Source organism: Dermochelys coriacea, chromosome 1, assembly GCF_009764565.3.
Source record: "Dermochelys coriacea isolate rDerCor1 chromosome 1, rDerCor1.pri.v4, whole genome shotgun sequence".
NCBI lineage: Eukaryota > Metazoa > Chordata > Testudines > Dermochelyidae > Dermochelys > Dermochelys coriacea.
Window position 1 is genome coordinate 126,624,853 of NC_050068.2, and position 13,882 is coordinate 126,638,734.

General features: G+C 44.5%; 1 pseudogene; it reads right to left on the bottom strand.

Moving 5' to 3' along the window:
- Positions 1 to 225: 225 nt before the first annotated feature.
- On the bottom strand, positions 226 to 11,322 carry LOC122458129 (annotated as a pseudogene).
- Between the last annotated feature and the right edge of the window lie 2,560 nt (positions 11,323 to 13,882).

Genomic DNA, 13,882 nt, shown 5'->3' on the forward strand with positions numbered 1-13,882 from the left:
CGTGGTCCCTTGCCCTTACAGAGTGAGGTCACAATACTGTCCTTCCAGGCGGTTGGCGGGGTTCAGGTTCTCCACACCAGATGAAAGATGGCCAGAAGTGATTCAGCTACAGGATCAATAGCACATTTTAGCAGCTCTGAGGGGGATGCCATCAGCACCGACTGCACATCTGTTTTTTAGTTTAGAGATGGTGCACTTTACTTCATCCAATGTTGGTGCATCAGTTCAAATGTCTGGATCCGGAACTGCAGTGACAGCCAGATCATCCATCTCTGAACAAGCGGCAGCTGGAGAATGGTTCAGAACACTGAGATAATGTTCCACCCAAAGTGAGAGAATATCAACATCCGATTTACATAGATGACCTTGGCTGTCATTCAGGATGTTGTTTATAGTGACTACCTCTTGACTGCTGAATGCTGGCTTCAAGTTGCCCCTGGCTAAGCCAAATTCGACGACATCTGCCACTTGGTTATAATATGCCTTGTGATCGCAGAGTGTCAGAGTGTTAAGTTTTCGCTTCAGCTGATTATGAATGCACTTATCACCATGCTGGCAGGCTGTGGCTTTCAATTTAATTATCTGGAAGGCCTCCTCCGATAGCCATGGTCAGTGTTCTGGATGCCTATACCCAATCATCTGCTCAGCAGATTGGCTGAGGGTAGATGTGAATAGAGACCAGGCAACCTCCAAATCATCTGGCAGATTATCTAGAACTGAGAATCTGTTGTGGACATCTGTTGGTTAAACCTGGCACATGGAGTGCATTGATGTCAAATTTCTTCAACATCACAAAGGGCTAACATGCTTGCTGGAGCATCAACACCATAAGGGTGACCGCTAGATTGTGGTCTGTGTTTGCTGCTCATTCTGCACCATGATATATTCTACAAGAGGCGAAGAGATACCTATTGCATGTAACGATGTGGTCCAATTCCTTCTAAGTGACGACACCATGAGAGATCCATGACATCTGCTGTATGCATCGCCACTTGAACCATGACCCAAGAATGGAAAGATTCTGGGAGGCACAGAATGTAAGCAAGCGGCGAGCGTTATCATTGGGTATGCCTGAACCATAATGACCCATGACCTGTTCAAACTCAGTTCGCAGGGATCTGCATTTAGGGCACCCGGATCAAGATATCATGTGCATACTAGATGTTCCAATTTTGATCTTTAACTGAGTCAACAGATTCCTCTGTTGGCACATAGATGAGAATGAGGTAACCATGTCAATGTTTAAGACATGCAGTAAGTAAATGAGGAGACACGGGCATCCATCAGTGGAAGCTTTTAAAAACAAGTTGGAGAAACACCTATCAAGGATGGTTGAGGTTTACTTGGTACTGCCACAGTGCAGGGGGGCTGGACTGACTTAATGGATTCTCAAGGTCTCTTCCGGCCTTACATTTCTATGATTCCATGATTCTGTGAGTGATTCAGTTAATAGCCTCTCTGCTTAGCTTGACAATAGAGTGACCCATGAAATTATTGGTCTTTCCTGCCCGCTAGGAACTACACTGACATGTTGTGACTCTTTACAGAGAAGTCACTAAATGGTATTTACTTTCAATTGGGTAATGACTAGGATTGGGTTTGAATCATTGAATAGGCTGGAAGTGAAAATCTTCATATTTTATTACCAAAACAAAGACCATATTAAAATCACTTTTAATATTTTCTTTATTCAGCTTTATCATTGGGGAAAGACACTGCTGTGAGAGAGCTCATGTCTGACCATTACAAGGAAAGGACTTTAATAAGATCTTACTGTTTACAATAATCCATGGGAGCAACAGTTTGGTAGCTTCACCAAGCAACCACCATAAACAATTATTTTGAAACACAGCCACATTGATATGGGGAACAAAACTATTCTCCAGCTGAATACGATGAGCCAAATTTACCCCTGACTCCAGGGCTGGCTTTAGGTCGATTTCCCTGAATTGGGCCCCACGTCTAAGAGGGCCCCGCTCTGGGTCTTCAGAGTGTCGCTGGAGACCCAGAGCGAGTGAAGGACCAGCTGCCGAAGTGCCACCGAAGACCCGGAGCACCACTGAATCAGGCCCCGCACTTCCTAAAGCCGGTCCTGCCTGACTCCAGTGATGTTACCCTACGGAGAAATTTGTTCTAATGGATTTAATCTCAATAGCTGGGTAAAAGGAGGAGAGCAATAGACAGGAAAAGGAAGGAGGAGAAAAGGATTTATGCCCTTTAACTGATGTCTAGAAGTATTAAAATAGTTTTAAGCAAAGTGATGCTGAGACTGAATTTAAACCAGCTCCTTGTGTGAACCAATAATCTATCTCAAATGCTGCCCATTTGAATTCAATGGAATCCTGTGGAACATATTCTGATCCCACTGAAGTCGATCTTAAAACTATCATTGATTTCCAGGTGAGCATGAGTGAGGTAAACTGATGTTTAGGGACAGAGAGTTCTCCTGGAGGGGATATTTCAATGCTAGTTGCACTGTGAAGGGTTCAGGATCTAGCAAGTGTCTGAAAAACGGCAATCTGTAACTCTAATGGTAGTAGGGGTTACAGATATTTCTTGGAGAAGGGGCAGAATGTATTTTTTGGTATCTTCAGTGTCACACATTTAAATATTCTGATAAACCCCTCTATACTGGGAACACATTCCTGGCACTCGGTCCAGCTGGAATCACCTGGTTCCCAGTAGAAAATCCTGTTCATAGAATCATAGAATCATAGAATATCAGGGTTGGAAGGGACCCCAGAAGGTCATCTAGTCCAACCCCCTGCTCAAAGCAGGACCAAGTCCCAGTTAAATCATCCTAGCCAGGGCTTTGTCAAGCCTGACCTTAAAAACCTCTAAGGAAGGAGATTCTACCACCTCCCTAGGTAACGCATTCCAGTGTTTCACCACCCTCTTAGTGAAAAAGTTTTTCCTAATATCCAATCTAAACCTCCCCCATTGCAACTTGAGACCATTACTCCTCGTTCTGTCATCTGCTACCATTGAGAACAGTCTAGAGCCATCCTCTTTGAAACCCCCTTTCAGGTAGTTGAAAGCAGCTATCAAATCCCCCCTCATTCTTCTCTTCTGCAGACTAAACAATCCCAGCTCCCTCAGCCTCTCCTCATAAGTCATGTGCTCTAGACCCCTAATCATTTTTGTTGCCCTTCGCTGTACTCTTTCCAATTTATCCACATCCTTCTTGTAGTGTGGGGCCCAAAACTGGACACAGTACTCCAGATGAGGCCTCACCAGTGTCGAATAGAGGGGAACGATCACGTCCCTCGATCTGCTCGCTATGCCCCTACTTATACATCCCAAAATGCCATTGGCCTTCTTGGCAACAAGGGCACACTGCTGACTCATATCCAGCTTCTCGTCCACTGTCACCCCTAGGTCCTTTTCCGCAGAACTGCTGCCGAGCCATTCGGTCCCTAGTCTGTAGCGGTGCATTGGATTCTTCCATCCTAAGTGCAGGACCCTGCACTTATCCTTATTGAACCTCATTAGATTTCTTTTGGCCCAATCTTCCAATTTGTCTAGGTCCTTCTGTATCCTATCCCTCCCCTCCAGCGTATCTACCACTCCTCCCAGTTTAGTATCATCCGCAAATTTGCTGAGAGTGCAATCCACACCATCCTCCAGATCATTTATGAAGATATTGAACAAAACGGGCCCCAGGACCGACCCCTGGGGCACTCCACTTGACACCGGCTGCCAACTAGACATGGAGCCATTGATCACTACCCGTTGAGCCCGACAATCTAGCCAGCTTTCTACCCACCTTATAGTGCATTCATCCAGCCCATACTTCCTTAACTTGCTGACAAGAATGCTGTCGGAGACCGTGTCAAAAGCTTTGCTAAAGTCAAGAAACAATACATCCACTGCTTTCCCTTCATCCACAGAACCAGTAATCTCATCATAAAAGGCGATTAGATTAGTCAGGCATGACCTTCCCTTGGTGAATCCATGCTGACTGTTCCTGATCACTTTCCTCTCCTCTAAGTGCTTCAGGATTGATTCTTTGAGGACCTGCTCCATGATTTTTCCAGGGACTGAGGTGAGGCTGACCGGCCTGTAGTTCTCAGGATCCTCCTTCTTCCCTTTTTTAAAGATGGGCACTACATTAGCCTTTTTCCAGTCATCCGGGACTTCCCCCGTTCGCCACCAGTTTTCAAAGATAATGGCCAAGGGCTCTGCAATCACAGCCGCCAATTCCCTCAGCACTCTCGGATGCAATTCGTCCGGCCCCATGGACTTGTGCACGTCCAGCTTTTCTAAATAGTCCCTAACCACCTCTATCTCTACTGTTGCGTAATCGATAATTACACCACCCATCAAGTAGATTCTCCTCTGCCAACAAACCACACCAGCAAAGGCAAATGTTTCTGGTAATTCTGGAATCACAACTTCCTGACACACTTTGCCATCTTCGTTGAGGAAAAAACATTTTCTACTGGACAGAAAGGAGACTTCTGTAGTGCCTCTTGGAGTCAGCTGTCTACCTTTTTCTTCACAGAACCCACCAATAACACAGATCCCATTATCCATGGAGATAGCAGCTGTTTCATAGCACTTAAAATCCAGAGGCATCTGAGTCCACACATCCAAGTTAATGTCCATAAGTCAGAATGCCGCTATAAACTAGCTTAGGTACTATTGCCAAAGCTGCTCCACTGATTAAGTACAACTTATTCTTCTGCACTGTGGAAGCAAAATATATCAGCCAAAATAGCAAGTTGGAGATGGGAGTCCATGCCTTCTGCACCAAGTCAAAGCTCTCAGCAGAAGTGAGTCCGTGTCTGTCATTCCGTCCCCCAAGAGCATACAGCTTCAAGTTACAGGCTAGAAAGCCATGTGAATCTCAGGGCACAGACATGGAGGGGAGCTGTATCCATTGGCCAGTAAAAGAATTGTATTCATAAAGAGTGTCTGAACAAGAGCCATCTCTGTTTTTGCCTCCAGACAGGTCAAGTTTGTGCTCCACAGCTGTGCTGGCAGGATGTCACAGGCATTTCAAACCTGGCAGCTTTTTCCACCTTCCTGTATAAAGATCAAAACAACCCATTCCAGGAAGCAAGTCAGAATCAATGTCAAACTCTGAATAGTCATTCTCCACATGTTGAATCCTGTACCTGTACCGCTCCATGCACACAATACACTCATCATACATACCCTGCCTGAGTCCCCCACTCTCCCACAGCCTTTCTTCCCCAACCAGTTGGTTCCACCACATCTGAACATCCCCATAAAGTTCTGAGTCTGCCTGGATCTCTGTAAGTGCTTCACGGGTCAGGAAAGGAAGGCAGATATGCCTCATGAGCACAGGAGGCGCTGGGCTGGTTGAAACCTCACCCAGCATTGCACAGCCTGGTAGACAACCAGTTCAGAGGCTATTACAAGGTCGTCTGAGGAGATGATGCTGGTCAAAGTGCTGAGGTCCAGACACATGAAATCATAGTCCTCAGAGATGGACCCAAAATTCAAGCTGATGGGGTGCATGGCTGCATGAAGCAAATCTTTGTGATTGTGGGCATAAGCCAGTGTATAAATCCCAAGGCAGTTCTCCATGGAAATACTCTTCACAAAGAATCTGGAAGAAATAACAAAGGGAATAAATGTCACTGAGGAGCTCCCAGGAAAGTTCAGTCTCCTGATTTGTGTCAGAGAATTGGTTGTCCCTGGGTAGAGCATGGTGATTGATTGATTATTTGGAACTGGTAGTTCTAAAAATAACATTTAAAATTGCATTAGGTTGAACCAAAACACAAAATCTGAAAATTTCAGTGAATCAAAAAGGTTGACAATTTTTGGTTTGGTTGAACAAAATGTTTCTTTCATCCTGGGCTAGATTCACAAAGTGGTGGGAGATGGAGGAGCTCCTGTCTAACTTTCAGCCTAGGGGTTAGGGCACTCACCCAAGCTATGTTCTTCCTCCTCTGAGAAGGATTTGATCCTGGATAGAAAATTTGATCGTTGGTCTCCTCTGTCTCCGGAGGGTGCTATAGCCATTGGGCTGTGGGATGCTTTGGGGAAGGATTCGCTTAGTCTTTCCTGTTGAAGCTGTTCCACCTTGTATAAATAATTAGTCACTAGAGAAGTTGGGTTTCCCACCTGTCTGGAGAGAACCCTAACCATCCAGCTATACAGTATCTGGGGTGGGTACTTCTCATTCATTCTCTCCTTTTGAAGTTGAGCCACTGTATATCAATAATGGAATAGTCATTGGGCCAGAGACCGAAGCAGAATGATTCTATTAGTTCAGTGCTTAGGGTACTCTCCTTAGATGTGGGAGACTTGGATTCCACTCCCCTGTTCAGATGACTATTTTATTACTTACAAAAGTGAAATTCTTATGAAATTTGTGAATAGTTTTGGGTCAACCCAAATGTATTTTTTGGAGAATAAATTATTTGTCAAAAATATTTCACCCAGTTCTCTATGTATGACTCTGGGTTGCTAGCTGTCTTAATATCTGATACTGCACAAATAATACTTTTGCCTTTCTGCAGTACCCCGGGGAACTTAAAAACAAATATTTATAAATCAAATCTCACAACTCCTCTGTGAAGCCTGTCACTATTAGTATGAGCATTCTTTCATATGATAAACTGACATACAGAGGGGGAAGTGACCTAACCAGGTTACAAAGGGTAGCAGTAGCAAAGCTAAGTATAGAACCCAGGAGTCCCGTGCCTAATACCTTCCCTTATTAGACCACCTGACCTCTCCCAAACCACATGAGCTTCTATTGGACTGGACATAAATAGTTCCCCCATCTTCTAGAACAAATTGTTTCACTTGGGATAATTTATAAGAGTGATTCTTCACTGCCCACCTTTCTCACACACACGAGTGGCAGATATTGCAGGCCAGGGGAGGCTAAGCCTCCGCAAACAGCCCCACACTCTGCCCCAAGACCCCCTCCTGCTTGCCACATCCCCTTTGGCCCCTGCCCAGGCAGGCTGCTTCTCTTCTCAGAAGTGGGCTGGGGCTGGGATGGGCTGGCCTGAGGCTGGGACTTGGGGCAGATGGGGCCATCCAGCACTAGGGGGGCGCCCGGGTGCTCAGGGTGCTAGAGCCATGATGCGCAGCACTCTGAGGCTGGGGGGCACCGGGGCTGTGCCTCCCTGTGCTCAGCCTGGCCAGCGCTCAGGCCTGGGGGCACTGGGGTGGGATGGCCCTGGGCTAGGGAGTGCAGGCAGGCAGCTGCTAGGGAGGGTTGGTGCCCCAGTGGAGGAGGGGGAGTGGAAGAGGTAGAGAAGGGGGACGGCGGTGCCTCTGGAAGAAGGCATCATGCCAGGGGATAGCTGCCCATGCTTACACACTGTATAACATGATCTCATGAGATTTTTGGGAAAGACAAATTTCCTTTAAACTGCAAGAAAACAGGTAGGGCATCCTTGACTATTTTATGTTAATGTCCTGCTGATACCAGATTGAAAACTCTAGGGGTGGACACCCTGTATTTAATCTATAAACTTTATACAACACGGGAAGGGGCTGGTCACACTTCCCTCACACATTTACTGCCCTTTTCCAGTGTGCTTCAACCCGTTCTTGGATAAAGCCCTTCCAGATTTCAAAGCACATGAAGCTCTTGGTTTCTCTTCTGCTTAACTGAAAACTGGTCTAATTGTTCTGGTGTTTTGTACGTTCTACTCAGAACTGAATTTGACTCAACAACCTAGAAGTCAAATTCTCTTTGATACAATATTCTTATCCCTGGGTCATGCAGCTTCTCTACAACAGAATTTTTCAAAATGTTTATGCAGGAATCCGGCCAGATGTGTTGATTTTTAAATTACATTTTATTGAAATGCTTGTGTTGCAGCTGTGAGATGTTTTCCCCAATACATAAATAATGCAACCAATCTATACCCAAATAGCACATACAGACGCTCACAAACAATCTTATATCATACCCACCCTAAGTACAAGCAGGAGACCAGTGAGGTCATTGAGCATTACCTGCTAATGATCTCCTCGAGTGGGAGGCTCTGGAGTCTACTGGATGCGATAAATAACTCTTCAACAGTCTCTGCAGTAAGTGATATCTCTAAATAGAGATAATTCAGCATGCTTTGGATGATGGAGGGGGCTATAGCCTTGAGCAAAAGTTCCCCGTCCTGGGACTCTTTGAAGGAGCTGGTGAACGTGACCCGGAAGTATGGACTGACTGAGGCCAACAGCACCCTGCAGCAAGAGAGGCAACCATGCTAAGAGATTACATGTGGTATTTGCAGCTGGGGGCTCTGATCTTATCAGCTCTCTCCTAGTTAAGCAGTGGGGTGGGGGAGGAGCTTGTTTAGATGGGAGATCTCTGAGATAACTTGGGGTGCTGCAGGATATGGTGAAGGTAACTCCCCACTAGAGTTTTACCATGTGTTTTGCACCTGTTGGCTGCATTTCATTTCTAGGTGAAATGTTCCCTGTAGGATCTTTTATGATGAAAGGTGCCATTTATATAGATTAGATATTGTCCTCCTATTAAGTCTTTTCATGGTGCTATGCATTCTGTATACTAAACTAGGTTGCTTCACCCAAGTAAATAACTTCTTGTCCTGTTTCAATAGTATGTAGTTTCTGGTTCTTATATCCAGAAGCTACTAGCATGTTGAATGCAGCATGGAGCAGAAATCCACCTGTGACAGGGAAACCTCCTTCCTTTAACCACCAGTGTAGCATCACAGAACAGCTGGTCAAGGTACAAGGTACAAGCTTTAAACCTGCAGGAGTGGGAAAGACAAAACCTTGATCAGAAATATGCAGGTAGAAAGAAAAGACGACATCTACTATAAGTATTTAATGACTAGTACCTTATCTCAGGGCAAATGAACTGATGAGAGTCATTCAGATCTAATAGCCATTTGGTGGCCTCTGTTGGGAATTAGTTTGATGGGTTTCAGTCCAGTTCCAAATGAGCAGGAGTCAACATCACAAAAAAGGGAACTAATCACCCGGCCTCGATTGCTGGCAGGTACAGCAGAGAGCCCAAACTCTGAAAGGGCCCTCCAGAACAGGAGTGAAATGCAATGGCAACACACAATATGTGTGAATCTTGCAATGTTGCCGATGTTGTACCATAATTGCTCTGTATGTAAACGACCTGTAGAGCTGTCAGCCAGAACCTTTACCAGCATCAGATCCACATGCAAAAAAAAAAAGATAACCTCTATCCCAGTTCATTTTCTGGACACTGACGACAACCTCAGCCATTCAGTAGCCTCTGGATGACACGGAATGTTACACTAAAGGGACCATTCCTAACTCACATCACTCGTCAGAACAGCAAACCTACCCTGACTCACAAAGCTTCCTAGGGACTGAGGTGCGTCTTGGATGTCATCCTTTTCATTGTCCCCATCGATTAGGAATCCATTATTCCAACCACTAAAATGGATTTAGGAATCTACAAGATTGAAATAGCCTCCTGGGATCCTCAGAATCACCAACCAATCCTGCCAGGAATTGAAATAGGAGAATTCAGTAACCCTGATTGTCACACGAAGAGTCAGCTCCTTAAACAGCCTTTCTCTGAAGACACAATGTAAGGGGTAGTAGGCTGTTTGAAGTAGAGAGGATGGATAGCCCAGTGGTTAAGCCATTACACAGGGACTTCGAAGGCCTTGGTGCAGTTACTTTTTCCACCATAGACTTCCTGCATGAGTTCAAGAAAATGATTTAGATTGTTTGTTTGTGCCTCAGTTCCACATCTGCAAACAAACAGGGAAATAACAAATAGGGATAATAAGATTTTTATGTGGATAAATACATTAAAGTGTACGGTGCTCTCATTCTACAACAATGGGAAACATTTAAGTACCATAAGTAGAATATCCTAATATATCTCCTGTTCTACCATCTTAGTCAGCACTTCCAACTCTGTTGCCACTTCCCAAGGGCATAGGGAGGGACAGTTCCTTTGATCCAGCCTCAACTCATACTGCAACCACCTCCTTAGTCAGGAAAAATTCCTAACTATAGACTGTTGGTTAGTCCTTGGCTTGGTATAAACCAAACTCCTTATTTTGCTTTTAGTCATTCCTTGCTCAGCAAACTCCTGTTGAGACAGTGCAAACGGTGACTGAGTCCAGACTGAATCAGAATCTCCATGTTTGGCACATCGGGATACAGCGTGCCAGAGAGACAATGCTACCCTGAGAGCTGGGCAAATACTAGAAAAAAATGATCAGGAATATCTGTTTACATTCTTAAATTCTCTTTGGATGTGTTTGCATTTCTTGCGTTCACTTCCCACAAACATTCACCTCATTGATTTTGACTAGTCCAAAAGCTCCTGGAATTTATAGTTCAAATTTCAAATTAAACTCAACTTTTAAATCTGAAAAACAGAGTCACACTTACCGAAATAGGGAACTGTATCATTTCTCAAATTTTGAATATCAAACGATAGACCAAAGGAAATTTGAGGCAAACATTAGAAAATTCACCAATCTGTGAACAGAAAGAGGCAAAATTTACTGAATACTTTATCTGTTACAAATTATTCATTCAGTTCTAGTCACAACATACGCCCTGTCAGCATTGTCTCCGTTGCCTCCTAGACTTCGCCTCTCCACACAGGAATCTAAGCCCCTCAGCCTCTCTGCTACGGTTCTGTTGTGTCTGTGTCCCAGAAAACTAATGGCTGAATCCAAACAAATTAAAACAGAGCAGATGTAACAACCCAGCTGGAGCCTGGTCCCAACTGCCCCTGACAGAACCCAGAGCCCCACATTCTATTGGGTTGGCTTTAAAGTGGCAGGAGCCTCACAGCAGAAACAGCACAAATTCCATTTCTTCTCCCTGCAGGATATGTTACTTTGCAGTGAAAATCTGGAACTGCTTGGCTATTGCAGAAACATCTAAGGCCTGGGGTCGTGCGATTCAGTTTGGATGGCCTGATGCCTGTGCCTCTTATGCCATTCTTGAGTCAGGGAACAGCTGTGTTGAGATCTTGACAAGGATAAAACTGGTGACAGGCCACTTGTTATCATTATTATTTGTACTGTGGTAGTCCCTAAAAGTTCCAGCTCCATAATGTTAGGTACTTGCAGCTAGGTCCACAAAATGACTTAAATGCCTAACTGCCAATTTAGGTGCCTAAATCCAACATTTAAGCACCACCGAAAGCCTCAAAACCCCCACTCAGCTGCCACCGAACACTGTAGGTGCCTACATTCCCTAGGCACCTAAGTTTCTACCAGATAAGCTTTTTAGGTGGCTAAGTTTCTGCCAGCGGGCATACACAAAGCTGCTTAATTCCTGACACTGCTGAGCCATTTGTCTCCCTAGCACACATCTGCACCTACCTGAGATTCTCAAACTAGGCATTTCCCCACGTATCTTGCCAATGAAGCCAAAGAAGGAAAGAGAGAGAGAGAGATTGATTCTATAATTCAGTGTCTAGGGCATTCACCTGGAATATGGAAGAACTAAAGTCAAGTCCCTGTCACTGTTCCCTCTAAGCTGTGCGCATGTGCACACAGATTCTAAACCCCATGCACATAGCGAAACACTGCACGCACAAAAATTTGCATAGAAGAAATTTTTTGCGTACATGGCCTGTCGAAAATTAGAGGGAACATGGGTCCCTGCTCTAATTAATATTTAACAGCTTAAATGTTGTATCCCTGCAAGACAAGCTTGTAGCAAAGGCAGGGACAAAACAGGGTTGCCACAGATGTAGCTTGCATCATGCAAAGCAGTAGGGAAGATATTGACGAAGTACCACAAAACACACCACTTTTCACCAACATATCACACTGGCAAACAAAAAAGCATAGGGCATACAATGCATGAAATTGGAGAATACCTCCATGGGAGAGGAGTTTCACAAGGACACAGTGTGCTTTTGGGCTATAATACAGAATAGGGACTAGGATAGTGATTAATAGAGTCTGGCACCTGGCACGCAGGATCATTCACTCAGCTTTGGCCTGGCTACCTCCCATCATCATGACCGAGGGGAGGCGAGGCCAAATCTGAGAAATGCTGTGACCCCATGTGACAGTTCACAATGCCTAGAGTGGGGACCCCATCATGGTCCCCATGAGACAGGGCAGGCTCATTCTTCACCCCCCCCTTCACCATGGGGCCTACCACACCCCGCCGCCTGGGACCAAGACCAAGATGAGGGCCTGAATGCCATGGGAGTGTGGCAGGATGGATAAAACAAAATAACAAGAAATGCCCAAAAATGAAATAAAAATTATAAAAAATAAGATTTTCCTGGGGCTCTAATGTTGAAGCATATGTAACTATTTTAATAAGTCCAGGAGAAATAGACATGAAATTGAAAATTGACACTGGAACTCAAGTAAACCTCATCTCTGAGATAGAATATCAGAAGAATTTAGCAACCACCAGGACACTAACATTACCTGTGTCAGTGCAACTAGCAGTGTATGGAGGGCAACCGCTCCACATAGTGGGGATGTGGAATGTTAAATGCAAGTAAAGAAAAAATGTCAGAATCTAGATTTCTACATATTAAATCTGCCAGAAAAACTAGTATTAGGAGTGACAGTTTTAAAATCATTACACCTGATAAAAATCCAAATGTCAGTGGAATCCTCAAAGCAGAGGAAATTAAGAAAAGATTTCCTGATGTGTTTAAAGGCAAGGGATGTCTACCAGGATATTGTACAATTAATCTATCTACAAATGCAGTGCCAGTAGTGCATGCATCGTGGTGACTGCCATTAACCATAAGGTCCAAAGTGAAGAAGGAACTTCAGCATATGGACATAACTGAAAAGGAGGAGAAACCTTCAAACTGGGTTAGGTTGATGGTTACAGTAGTAAAGAAAAAAACACTTGGGTGATCCAGGTTAGCACAGACATGCAAGATCTGACCAAAGCAATAATGCAGGAACACTACAGCCTACAATCCTAAATGACATCACTCACAAACTGTCTGCAGGAAGTGTATTCAATGTACTAGAAGCTAAATCTGGATATTGGCAGATCAGACTGGACAAGCAAATTCATAGATTCATGGGTATTAAGGTCAGAAGGGACCATTATGATAATCTAGTCTGACCTCCTGCAGAACACAGGCCACAGAAGCTCACCCACCCACGCCTATGAAAAACCTCTCACCTATGTCTGAGCTATTGAAGTCCTCAAATCGTGGTTTAAAGACTTCAAGGAGCAGAGAATCCTCCAGCAAGTGACCCGTGACCCATGCTACAAAGGAAGGTGAAAAACCTCCAGGGCCTCTTCCAATCTGCCCTGGAGGAAAATTCCTTCCCAACCCCAAATAAGGCAATCAGCATAAGGGCAAGATTCACCAGCCGGATACCCAGGAAAGAATTTTCTGTAGTAACTCAGATCCAACCCCATCTAACATCCCATCACAGGCCATTGGGCCTATTTACCATGAATATTCAAAGATCAAATAATTACCAAAATCATGTTATCCCATCATACCATCTCCTCCATAAATGCATCGAGTTTAATCTTAAAGTCAAAGAGGTCTTTTGTCCCCACTGCTTCCCTTGGAAGGCTATTCACTCCTCTGATGGTTAGAAACCTTCATCTAATTTCAAGTCTAAACTTCCCAATGACCAGTTTATATCCATTTGTTCTTGTATCCACATTGGTACTGAGCTTAAATAATTCCTCTCCCTCTCCGGTATTTATCCCTCTGATATATTTATAGAGAGCCAAGCTCTTTGAGTCTCCTTTCATAAGACAGGTTTTCCATTCCTTGGATCATCCTTGTAGCTCTTCTCTGTACCTGTTCCAGTTTGAATTCATCCTTCTTAAACGTGGGAGACCAGAACTGCACACAGTATTCCAGATGAGGTCTCACCAGTGCCGGTACTAAAACCTCCTTATCTCTACTGCAAATACCTCGCCTGATGCATCCCAAGACTGCATTAGCTTT